This window comes from Dunckerocampus dactyliophorus, chromosome 16 (assembly GCF_027744805.1).
Source record: "Dunckerocampus dactyliophorus isolate RoL2022-P2 chromosome 16, RoL_Ddac_1.1, whole genome shotgun sequence".
NCBI lineage: Eukaryota > Metazoa > Chordata > Actinopteri > Syngnathiformes > Syngnathidae > Dunckerocampus > Dunckerocampus dactyliophorus.
The window spans coordinates 7,501,736-7,515,108 of NC_072834.1; the positions used below are offsets into that span (position 1 = coordinate 7,501,736).

The window sequence follows — 13,373 nt, forward strand, 5'->3', positions numbered from 1 at the left end:
GAGAGTTGAATTATGATCCGTAGTTAACTGATCTAATCTTTTTTTCATCTCACCTAAAAATTGGCTGAGATGCCTCACTTTGAGGTATTTTCATTTAAATTGATTACATGTTTGTGTCAGATATCAAAATATTGATGTATAACCAAAAAAGTGACTTCATAAAGTCCTTTAATGTGTATAACAGACTTGAAAAGATGCAGTCCTAGCCATTTGCATTCCACTGTATTTGAGACTAGTCCCAAGTGCTGCCTTTAGTTTTGAACATCGGAAGGGGGGCGGGGGATATTGCTGTGTTCTTTTCTCCAAATAATTACAAAATAAAAATACAACACATTTGGGCAAATCCTCCACCAAAATCTTAGGTTAGTTTTTCTTTTCGCCGCCGTACAGCTTGCTGATTTTGCTGATCTTGCTGTCATCACTGTAGTGGCTGTGCAGTGACTTGTATGACAGGTCATTGGACGCGGTTTGCAACACTTCTGTTAACCCCTCGTCTTCCACTAGATTTATCGGCCTGCAGTTCACGGCTATCCACTTGGCAAGAACGTTTTTGTCAGCCTGTCGGTCACAGACTTGCTTATACGCGGGGTGTTCTTTTTGAGTTTAGTTTGGTGAAGAGCTTTGCTATGGCTCACTAAATTGCTAACGTTCTTGCTGCTAGCGTTAGCTTGGCTGCCCTCGCGATTGGGTGCTTTGCGTTGATGTGGTAGGCCAAACTTGAGCTGCTTCGGTGAGAACCAAACTCCTCCTTACGAAGAAGGCATATGATTCTACCTTTATCAGTTGTGCCATGGGGGAGTTTTTGAAATGTAAATTCCGTATTCATTAGACCGACAACTCTCACATGCGCCTCGACATCTCTCCGCTCCTCACCGTGCCCTCCCAGCTACAATAAGATCAGTTGTTGCTAAGCAAGCCCAAACACAGTGACAGCCAATCAATGTCCACTTCAAGGTGTGACAGACCATTGTTTTCCAAGCCCAACAACTCAAACACAAGAAGCCCAATGCATAAAAAGTCATTTTATCAAAAGATAACTCGTGTATATAAACAGTAAAGTTAGGGATTAAAAATGTGATTAGCGCAATAACAAAAACACACTAAATATGACTTAAATGTATTAAATCCAATTAATGCTTTAATTTAATATATATGTAATAATGTAGGTATATGTTATAATATTACATTTATATATTTTATTTATTTGTCATATATTTATTGTCTATAATTTATTATATATATATATATATATATATATATATATATATATTTTATTATTTTATTTTTTTTCTACAAATACTGTAAAGGCCTCCCCGCCAATAAACACCTTACTCTAATTGAAACTGCCGTTGAATAAATAGGCCACTAGGTGCTTTCCTTCTCATCTGGTAGCAAGGTGTTTTGCCATTTGATGTTTTATTTTGCATTTTATATGTAGAGAATGTGAAATAACCATAACCCATATTTTTCATAATTTCACTATATGATTTGTGTTTGGGCCACACAGTGGCTCAGTGGTTAGCATGTTGGCCACACAGTCAGGAGATCGGGAAGATCTGGGTTCGAATCTCTGTTGAGCATCTCTGTGTGGAGTTTGCATGTTCTCCCCGTGCGTTCATGGGTTTTCTGCGGGTACTCCAGTTTCCTCCCACATTCCAAAAACATGCATGTTAGGTTAATCGGCGACTCTAAATTGTCCATAGGTATGAATGTTAGCGTGAATGATTGGTTGTCTATATGTGCCCTGCGATTGGTTGGCGACCGCCTCTGTACCCCGCCTCTCACCCGAAGTCAGCTGGGATAGGCTTCAGCATACTCCCGCGACCCTAATGAGGATAAGTGGCATAGAAAATAGATGGCATTGCGTTTGCTATGCTTGCTATTGTAATACTTTAAATGAGGAAAAACTGTAAGATCACCCTGTTAAAACTATATTTGCATGGTTCATTTGCATTATGACCCAAAGTAGACAAAAACAAATGCAATTCTCGAAGTTGTAGTAGGACGTACAACTCATGTGCACCAATGGCTAACATGAAGCAAACTTAATGTTTTTCCTTGGTTTTCAAAGCCATGCTTAATGTCGCTTTGCAACAGGCCACATTAAGGCGGGCGACAGTGTTGCTATTGTGCTTCCAGTGCATGTAGGTCAAAGCAGTGGCGGGAGGCTTGTCCTCCGTTGAACCCGTGGCGTGAAGCCACCTTAGAGGCCTGCAGAGGGCGCGCACGAACAGCCCACGCAAACATACCGCGAATGGAGCCGAATAGAACCGAATGGACCCCCCTCCCACAACTATGGAGATGGCGATTGTTCGAAGCTCATCCCCTCTTGCCTTTCTGTTAATTGTTAAAAGTGTAGTTGAGCGTGTTTCTTTGCAGCCATTGCACATTTACATAGTGTTGCTCCTTGGGAGGAGGTGAGTAACCTTAACTGACCTCTTTGTCAGGAAACCATTTTTTTTGTGTGTGTGCAAGATTTGCCCATGCTTTGCAAGGACAGCCTGTGTCGATTTATGGCACGCTTTTCACACATTCATAATACATGGTCATTATTAACACAACCCACTATTACGACGTGGACCACAGACACGCACACACACACCTGTCACTGTCTAGACAGCGAGGGAGGGGGGACATTAAGGCGGGCGAAGCGGGGGGGTGGGGGGGTGTTGGTCCCACATGACCCATTTGCTTCATTCTATGCCAGCCAAAATCTATCTCAAGGCGTTGGATAATGACGAGAAGAGGACGAAAAAAACCCCAACAACAACACGAAGGGGGAAAAAAATCAAATCCCTTCACCGAATCTGATTGGCCGGCCGAACCGGCACCGTTTGTTCCCCCCTGCTCCCATACTCGAGGTCAGCTCGGGACGTTAAAAAATAAATAAATGAGAAAATAGAAATGCGTAGAAAGTGGAAGACACCGCAGACAATCTAGCTTGTTTGGTGCCCGCGGCGTGATCGGCGGCGGCGTTGGCCAATGGGAGGCCGAGGCGACGCTTTTGTGCATGAGCTACAGCTGTGGCATCCAATGGGAAGTTAGAACGCGTGATAGACACATGACCGGCTTCTTCGCCACCGTCCTTGTGATGTAGACGAGGGGAGGAGGAGGGTGTAGGACAGTTCATTCACATTTGTGGACGCGGCTGATTCTATCATTCTATCGTATTATTATACAGCGACACGAGTCGGCCTTCATAAAAATAATTATAATATAATAATTATTATTACTATTATTATTTTAAAGGTGCGATTTATCCTTTACAGCTCACCATGTCGCCGCGTCTATTTGTAAATATAGTGGCTCATCAGGCGAGTAGGAGGCACATTACTACTAGTAGTAGTAGTACTATAACAACTCCCACTGCTTGCACATAATGGAGCCGCTCTCGCTTTCTTCCATGGGGGGCTCACTAATAATAAGTGTAAGACAGTGCACTGTTCTCCCCCAATGGCAGCTTTAAGTGAAAAGGCGTGCCTGCACCCCCCCTCCAGCAGCACCACCACCTCCCCTCCTCTCCCAAAGTACTCGATGTATAGTTAAAAAATGGGAGGGCACATTTGAAGCGAGCTGCTTCTATGAAGGTAGGCTGCAGCGTGTGTTTATTGATGAGATGAAAAGAAGATGGAAGTGAGAAATGAAACAAAGTGAAAGGGACACGTTAGACATCTTCTAGCTCAGACCTTCGTCGTGGGGGGAGATCCACGCCACTTTTTTTTAAAAAGCAAGCTTCGAAGTGGAGGTAAGACAATTAGGAATGTATATATTTGTTAAAAGTAATGCGGGGGGTATTTGGAATATGACGCTATTATAAGAAGGGGGTTTCCCGCATGTGTCCATTGAGTTTTGTGCATGGAACTCCTTTTTTTTTTTTAAATGTGTGTGTTAATTCAATAAATGTTGCATGGCGGAACTGAAACGTCCTCCGTGCGAGGGCTCTGAGTCCACGCTGCCACGGAGCTTCGTTGTCCATTTATATTCGGGGACAAAAAACTAGCTGGACATGACGCAAGTTTCCCATCTGTCATTATTGTCAACCTGCCCCCCCCCACCCTCAACGTAACCCCCACCTCCTTACTTTTGAGCACAATGCTGCGTTCAAGTGTCCGTCAGCGATGCTCACATTTTACACACAGGAACAAGTGTGCGATTTCAGGTCACTTTTATTCTTCTTTCTCTATCAGCTAGCACACTTCTTCCCCGTGCAGTATCACTTAGTGGAACTTGCCTCAATCCCAACCAAGCACATGTCCAGCCCACATTTTTTAATGAATTGATATCAGTTGTGCTTGTGAGATGGTGATACATGAGGACATGATCGTGGCTGGCTGGTTAATGCTCCAACAATACTGTAAAGACACCATTTGCTTGTGTGTGTGTGTGTGTCACAAGTTCAATTGAGCACATTTGATCATATACCAGCGATATATGAATATTTTGTTTTGGGTTTTTTTGTGTTGGGTTTTTTTTTTTTTTTTGGCAGAGCGTGGCCTAGATTTGGAGCCGTGCATGATTAAAGTTGCAAGAGGAGCTTTCAGTGTGCCCTTTTATTTGAGGGAGAAATAGATCCAAAAGCCACTTTTATATATTGACGCATAAGATAAAACAATTTCTTATACGTGCTCAAATTGTCTAAACTGGAGCAACGTTAGTTTTTTGGGCTTCATCCATTTGTGCACAATGTATTTTGTGTGAACGATTGAGAGTGTGCGTGCGACTATGAGTTGCAAACAGATGTTGTCCCACAGTGCTTGTCTTGGTGAGATAAAGAGAATGATACAGCATGTTCTTATGTGCGTTGAACGCACCACACCATATATTCTGCACCATAGGGTCAGGTCAGTGGTCGTTGCTGGTCTTCTTGAGCGCCCCCCACCCCCACCCCAATCTCCTCCGAACACAAGTCTCGTTTTTTTGGTTCTATAGACAGCATCAGAGCACATGCACGGTCCTTTGCACTCTTGTTTAGTAGTTGTGATTCTTCTTGCATAATGTGTTACAACCCCATGCAAGGAACAGCTCATTGTGATTTGACACATGTGGAGGGGAGAATGGTGCTGGTCTGATGTGGCACGTGTGATGTGAGATCATTCCAAATGTGATTTTATTGATCGACTGGCTGGCATGTGGGGGAGTGCAGCTAAAATGTTCGATGTGGGATGGAGGAGTCCTTTTATCTGCAAAGACTAAACTCAACACCTGTATTTTTGGACCTTTTATTGTTTGATGAATTGGAGGGTACTTGTGTTGTGTTGTTAGAGTGTGTGCGTGTGTGTGTGTGTGTGTGTGTGTGTGTGTGTGTGTGTGTGTGTGTGTGTTAGCTCTCGCTGCAGTTTGATGTCCAAAACTGATTTCATCAGCCCAGAGGAGGCGAGATAAGGCCTCAATGTGACTTGTTTCATCTCCCTGAAATCACTATTTATTATATGCATATATTCCACATGTACATTAATATGCACAGTGTTTGTGCATCAACTTACGTCCGCTTTTTGTGTCACTGCTTAAATCCCACCCATGACTAATGAATATTTAAGAGCATGTCTGCAGACCAAGGAAACTCATTATTATATGAAGGAGAAACTGGAGAGCTAGGTGTGTGTGTGTGTGTGTGTGAGTGTGTGAAGAGGGTGCTAATCCACACCCAGCAATCAATCCCAATTTTCTTTTGGTGACACCATTTTTTCGCCACAAAAAATAAAAAGCTTATCAGCCCCCCAATCAAGTGGCACATTTAATATTCCAAGTAGTCTTGTGAATGTGTTTAATTAGTGCAATGCTGCGCCATATCACCAAAAATTCAGCATTTACTGTACGTGCACACAGATGGCGGGTCAGTATTGCAAATTATTTCAAGTCACTGCAAAAGAAAAGATCATGAATGCATATTATGCTTTTTTTTCTCATGCACAAAACCTTTTTTTTTGTTCCAGCAAATGTGTCCAAGATTGGTACAAAGAGAGTAACAAAAAGTATATAACGACAATGTATTTCACATTTAATAACAACACAGTTTTTTTATATTCCAGTAATCAAAATTTAAGCATACTTGCCGTGCCGCATACATTAAAATTAGACAATATTTCAAACGATTGCTTTCAGAAAAGAACATTGTAATAATAATAATAATAATAGACCTTCTATTCAAATCACACACTCATTTTAGGGATGAAGTACAAATTTGTTGGTGGAAGAAATGTCATATAATTTATATAAATATAATCTCTTCTCTTTTATTTGTCTTTATGCGCTCTTTTCTTCAAATTACCTTGGTGGAAGGCTTCCCGCTGTGAAGAAATTTAATCTTTTGGTTCAACCTTGTGAAACTTAACAGAGCAAGGAACCATACAGCATTTAGTAACTTCAGTCAAAATGGACACCCAAGTGCATCACTATAAGGCAGTATAGGGCCATGTGACCTCTTGGGGCCAGTCAGTGAAGGAAGGCAGTTATAATGACGTGAAAAGTTATAATACAAGTATTATTAATACATTAATCATTAATATAAGTATTAATCAAGGTGCTTAAGTAAAACTACTAACTAATAGATATAATATAATACGACCATAATTGATTAATAATTTTCCTAAAATTTATTTGTAAATGACTGGCCTGTAAAGGGTTAAAGTGGACAAAAATCATATCGTTTATCTCACAGGATGTATTATGTATTATGTATTGAGGTTGATTATAAGCATTTTTTTGGGGTGCGTGATTGTGCATCTATCTATATTTTTTGTTGCTTATTAATTTGCCAAATTGTTTTACAGCAGTTGCAGCTGTATTACTGGTGTAGTAGTTACCATAGCAACAAGAACAAAACATCTTATTTTAAAAGATGTAACGCCATCTGGCATTATGGTATGACAGACACATTATTTATATGAAGTAAGTGACTGCAAAATACTGCTAATACTGTTAAAATATTTGACCAAATGTGAATGTTTGCACACACTAAATAATAATTTGGGTTGATGCCATTGCAAGATTTTAGCCAGCACGCTTGTCCCATACCAGTAACCCAACTGGAGAATGTGCTGCCACATCATGTAATTAATGAGAGTTGTCTCCAGCGCACACTCTCGCTGCTTTCATGCAACAGAAAAATGCTGTTCCATGAATTTTGGTGATTTTCCTCACAGCAGCAAGACAAGAAACTGGCCCGATACTGGGAAGGAGGGGGGGTGCAGGGAGGGGTTTTTTTTTGTTTTTTGGTAATGTGGATTTTTTTTTTCCAACCAAGATCAAATCAGATTTTGCACCAGTTTTATGCATATACAGGGGTTCAGTTAAACTTTCATAACCACTATTCCTCAAATTCAGAAACCTCACATGCCTCCCTGATTTGAGGATTTGTTTTTGTTTTTTTGTTTTTTAGAATTTGCTGCATTGTATAACAAATTTCCACAATCCCCCAGCTCAAATTCCTTTGCCTTCCAGAGCAAAAATGTCTTGACACAAGACCTTAAAGGCATATTTTTCGGTTTCTTTTGCTTTGGAATCTCCCCTCCTTGCCAGTATCACAGGAATGCATAATGAAAGCACACATTGAGGCCCAATTTGTGAATGTTGTTGTCAGGAGGCTTTTGTTCCGATGCAATACTGTCTAAATGTCAGTCTTATGAAGCACAATGTAATTTCCGTTGTTCCGTGTGACAATAAATGCCGCATTTCTTAGATTGTATTGTTTGATATTCTCCAAAATGATGAATACAAAGCAAACATTCCAACACGGGACGGGATGTCGACATGCTCTCCTGTGTTACACGTGCTAAATTAACACAGTACAAGACTCTGGTAGGTTTATAACTGTGCATATAATAAAAACATGTGGGTCAAGGGAAAACAAATATATTTATTATTATATATATCTAGATAGATAATCCATGGATACTGTATGCCAGGGGTGTCCAAATTGCCATCTGGGAGCCACTTGCGGCCCCCAGCTCATTTTGAATTGTGCCGCTGCATATTTTTGTACATATTTTTGTAAAATTTAAAAGTTGTAATGTTAGGAGAAAAAATGGAAACGTTACAAGATATCACGCTACTGACCATTTACTTGGTCAATTGAGATTGTCATATATTTAACTAATTTGCATGTTTTCACATACGTTGGATTGGTTTTAGCATGTTTAATAAATAAAGTGTCCCCCTCGTTTTTTGTATGCGACCCTCAGTGGAAAAAGTTTGGACAAGTCATATGACACATGGTAGCCGGTGGTGGTGTTCTTATATATTTTTTAGTTTTAAAAAAATTGTAATGTAGAGCCAAAGGCATACAGCCCCTTTAAGCGTCTATAAGGGCTATAAAGGACCTAATTAGGCGCCTGTGAATAACAAGGACCAATCAGCCAAAACAGTACAAAGGAACACTAGGGTATATAAATCATAAAAATCAACCCTTTTTTATTTATGTATAGCAAAGTAATGTCATGCTCAATGGAAATCTTTTACCTCATCTGTTCCAGTCATTAAAGCCTTTATGTCAAATAATGTCCGTATTTTTCCCATGGTTTTGTAATTCTTTGAACATTATACACAGTAAATCATTTTACAGTAATTAAGAGTGTTTATTAGATTCTATTGACGTGTGTGACCTTGTTTTTCCATTACCTTGACTAAAATGCTTTGCCGCTCTTTACATTTGTTGCCATGATTCAATGACTCTTTTGTTTGGTGATAAAAAATAGAAATATGTCCATCAGTTTGGCTTTGCAGAGTTAAACAAAAAAAAAAAGTATTCATAAGATGCAGTTTGGGGTATTAATGTATCTTTATGGGTGTAAATCTAGGGAAAAAAAGTTGATTTTTGAGTGCGTAAGACAGACGAGCATTTAACTTCATTTGTATTCTCACTCTTTGAACACACAAGCAGGTCCTGGCATTCAAATCATGTGAAAAATGTATCCTGGATTCTAATAGTGAAGTAGTGTGTTTGCCAAGAGGCATGTGTGTCCTCAGTTCACCCTGCTACCCATATGGTTTGCTACAAGTCATGGTGAGATGGGCCTAGCTGCATGGGAAAAGAATCTAAGCAGAGGTTGAGATTTTTTTTTTTTAAGTAAAAGAGAATTTGGTAACTTTTCAAACTAATACGTTCATTTCTTTTGTATTTTATACTTCTATCCTGGCTCGAAAAAGAGAGATTTTTTTTTTCAAAGCCTTGAGCCAATAAACAGAAGCCACAGCAGCCAAAATGTTAAGGTTGTGCACAGCCTCCCTCTCCAGGTTTGCTTGTATGCACTGTGAAATGACTAAGCTGTATCCACACTCATGTTTACATTGTAGCTCTGTCTTAAAATGAAGGCTTTTTTTTTGGACGTGTTTACATTGAATTTAAATCGTTTTTCTTTATTCCCCCTGAATGCGGCCAAAAGAATATATATTATCTTTTGAAAGAAGTTGTTGGGCAGACACTTTTATTGGGACTCCAAATATCTCTTTTGGATACTGTCTAGATTGTTTATTGCCCCAAAGTCAACATTGATAACGACTCTGAAAAAGTATACCCACCCCCTCGCCCCCTCCCTCCCACACTCGTGGTTGGAGACTCGTTACTAATTTGGCTAACTACAAACCGAAAGTTGAAAGTTTTTCTCTTCCTGGTGTTGGTTGCCAACGCTTTAGGCTCATGATAAAAGGACAGGTATGCGGTACCTGTTTCTCACCGACCAAATGGCAAAACTTCTTTTAAGTTGCATCAAAGTTAATGACTGTTTCGCAATATGGCTGACGTTTACGATAAACACAATACAAAGAAACCAATCTGATCATACTGGTACTGGTAGGTTTGTGGAATGTTTTGTGCTCCTGCCACACATAGGCTTGAAACTACACACAAAGATAGATGGTTGGAGTTGCCATGTAAAATAACATAAATTAGACATGTTTCTTCACAAAGCCATCTGGTAAAATCTGATAGAAAGTGTTCAGAAAAGGGCCTAAACTTTAAAAAGAACACATCTTGAATAGAGGGTATGCAGTGTATAACACTAGCTTGACAAGAAGCCACTTGCCAAAACCTCCTTGCCATTGTTCTTTGCTCTTTTAGGCAAAGTCCACACCTACACAGGTACATATTTCCTGGCTGTCAAGCACCATTCAGCACCATTCACCAATCAGAAGCTGGAAAAACCAGCAGCAACTGCCGTGACTGCATATTATGACGCCTTCCCTCCTCAATTATAGCGAGAGATAAGATGTATATTTACATGTGCGGTGGATGCCCGCCTATTTGTGAGACATGGACAGTCAAACCTTGGTTTTCGTATGTCCCAGTTTTTGTACTATTTGTTTTTTGTAGAAAACTTCCTTCAAAGTTTGACCTCGGTTTGTGTACAATATTGCATGTAATAAAAACTGTTCTGCCCCGTATTGAGTACGACTGCTAAATAACTCGCCGTGGGGTCAAAAAAGTTATGCGTGCCGGCAATTTGAGAAAGAAGGTGAGAAACTCTCGCTAGGATGTATGGCAGGGGTCACTAACGTTTTTTCTTGTGAGAGCTACTTTTAGAAAATGAAAATGGCCACGAGCTACTCATTTTTGTAGAAATGATTTTCATACCTTATTTCAACCCAAACATAGCAAATATGCTTGTTTTACCAAAACATTCACAAAATGCTGGTATCCACAACTCACATTTTATGTTTCAGAATACATTTCTTTGCAGTGTTCTCACATTATTAACTGAAAACCTGAATGAAAAGCAGGCCTGCGGGCGCCTCCTGTGGTCGTGGGGGGCTACCTGGTGCCCGCAGGCACTGTGTTGGTGACCCCTGATGTACAGGAAGTCCGCATCAACAAAAAGTTCCATCCATTCGTCATTTATAATTAATTTGCATTGTTTTCTGCAGGTAAAACTATAATTAAGATCCATAAAATATATTTTTTGGTAATAGTTTTGGTTGTCTGGGAGGGATTATTTGGACTTGTTTTTATAAGTTTTGGTTTTCGTCTGATCTTTTGAAACTAATTAATAACGAAAACCCAGGCTCCACTGTATGTTTTTGGAATGTCGGAGGAAGCCACAGTACCCAGAGGAAAACCTACGCATGCACGGGGAGAACATGCAAACTCCACCCAGAGATGCCCAAACGGAGATTTTAATCCTCAATCTCCTAACTAACCACTACCCACCGTTAGTTTGTTGGCCTCACAGCCTGATCTAAACATGAATTTTTCTCTCTTGTGCTTCTTGTATCCAAAAATAGGCAGTTTTTGTAGAAACCCAATGTCATTTGCCCTAACTCAATATTTACTTACAAATATGTGATAATAAATCATAAATGTCAGCATAGTACATAGCTGCATTATAATACAGCATATTATAGCTATTATTCTATTCTAATAATTATAACACTGCAACAGTTGATCCGAAATCAGAGCAGAAAGGCACCGTCAAGCTAGTAGGAGGGTTTGGAGGGGTCGGAGCAAAAATAGACATTTTGATGGGCTTCTTAATTACAGTAATCCCTCATTTATTACAGTTAATTGGTTCCAGGCCCGACCGTGATACACGCATTTCCGTGAAGTAGAGTTCCTTATTTATAAATGGAAGTTGAAGTAAGAGCATAGAAAACCTGTTTACAACCTTCTAAATAGGGTTTTTAACATTAGAGCCCTTTAGACCTGAATTAACACCTCGTAATCACTTTTGCACTTGTATTACCCAATACAGTAGCCATAATAAGAGTAAATAAGATATTTAAGACATAAATAAGGCTACGTTCACACTGCAGGGCGTGATGCCCAATTCAGATTTTTTGTTAGAATACGATTTTTTTATGTAGTCTTTCACATTACCAAAAAAAAAATGGGACTTGTTCACGTGAAAGCAAAGTGTCCAGGAAGTGACGTGCATGTGCAAAAGCACGACGTCACACACACACATTTCCATGTGTTTATATGAAAGTATGGATTGCTGCGGTGTGTGCTCTCCTTATTGTTTTTGTGACAATTTCATGGATTTTGTGCGACGGGAGTCACTTTTTTCTTAACCAAATGATTCCACATAGGAGCTTCAGCAGAAAGAGGGCATTATGATTTTGGCCTCTCTTTTTCTGTTGTTGTATATTAGCTTGGCTGTATGTGCCCTGCGACTGCCTGCCGACCAGTCCAGGGTGTACCCCGCCTCTTATTAATGTATTTGAATTAATTAATTGATTAACGTCTTGTATTCTTTATGCTATGATATGACGCAGCAGCAACCTTCTCGCAAGGAGTGCATTACTTGGACCACAAGATGAGCTCCTACTTTGCTATCCCATAATGATCACTACTTCCTATCATTGTAAAGCAGAATTCACCAAGCAGTGGATTGTTCACCGACTAATAGGGAACGTGAGCTGGGTTTAGACCGTTGTGAGGTTAGTTTTACCCTACTGATACGCTACTCTTTAACATTTTTAATTTTTAACTTTAATTTAATCTACTGTACATATAAAAATCTATAATATGAAGTATAATTGCTTTATGTCAAATGAACAGTTGTGACATTATTTAATGGGACTTGGCAGTATTAGTTGGTTTCAGCATTGCATGCAGATGCTGAGTTTTAATGTTTCCACCCTTTCCAAAAGCTCAGTGCCTTAAAAACTGTTTGTGTGGATAAAAGGCCCAACAACACTATTGTTTTTAAAAGTACAGTCATCCTTCGCTACATTGCGGTTTGAACATCGCTACCTGACTCTATCGCGGTTTTTAAAAATAATTAATTTATTAATAAATGGCCGCTATTCCGTGGGTGACTATGGACTGTTATTAGTCCAAAGATATTGAAAGACAAGTTATATGTATTATTCTAGCCATGAGGTATCACTAATGTTGACATTGATGAGACATGACGTTATATTACATTACCTTCACGCTGCATGGAGTAAGGCAGCCATGGCATGTCCGACATGAAAAGAAGTTCTCCTCCCATTCCGTGTGGAAGTGGTAAGTTTTGGCCTCTTACTTTGTCCTTCTTCCCCACTCCATCTGAAACCCTTTCTTAAGTTTAGAATAAATACATTTGATTTAGCTCGGTAACACACTGTTTAAAGCGGACGCCGTCTCTTGTGTCCCTGCAGTGATCCTCCAGTGATCCCGTAGCTACAGGGGTGTTATTTCATGTCTACAGGGATCTAATAATAGTGCAATTTTATTTAGAAAGTCATAAACAGTTTTTTTTCTATGCAACTACAAAAATATTCCATTTATTAATATTGAATCCTTCTGTGTGGAAATTAAATTAACACGGTCGAATCTGGAACCAGTTAACCACTTTAAATGCGGGAAGACTGTATGTGTTCTCTTGGCTTTAATGAAGAAATATTCTGATAAAACTGCTGCAGTTGGTTTTCATTTTTGGGACCTATGAATTTACAGC

At 39.6% G+C, this 13,373-nt stretch overlaps 1 protein-coding gene across 3 annotated transcripts in view; it reads left to right on the forward strand.

Moving 5' to 3' along the window:
• Window positions 1–2,308: 2,308 nt before the first annotated feature.
• Window positions 2,309–13,373, forward strand: part of zbtb20 (zinc finger and BTB domain containing 20) — a 39,086-nt gene continuing 28,021 nt past the window's right edge. The window contains exon 1 of one of the 3 annotated variants that reach the window (XM_054754106.1): window positions 2,309–2,417. The gene's annotated coding sequence lies outside the window, so the exon portion shown is untranslated. Of the gene's footprint in view, window positions 2,418–3,448; window positions 3,746–13,373 lie in introns of those variants that run through there. The other 2 variants (XM_054754104.1, XR_008566307.1) reach the window with 2 other exon arrangements.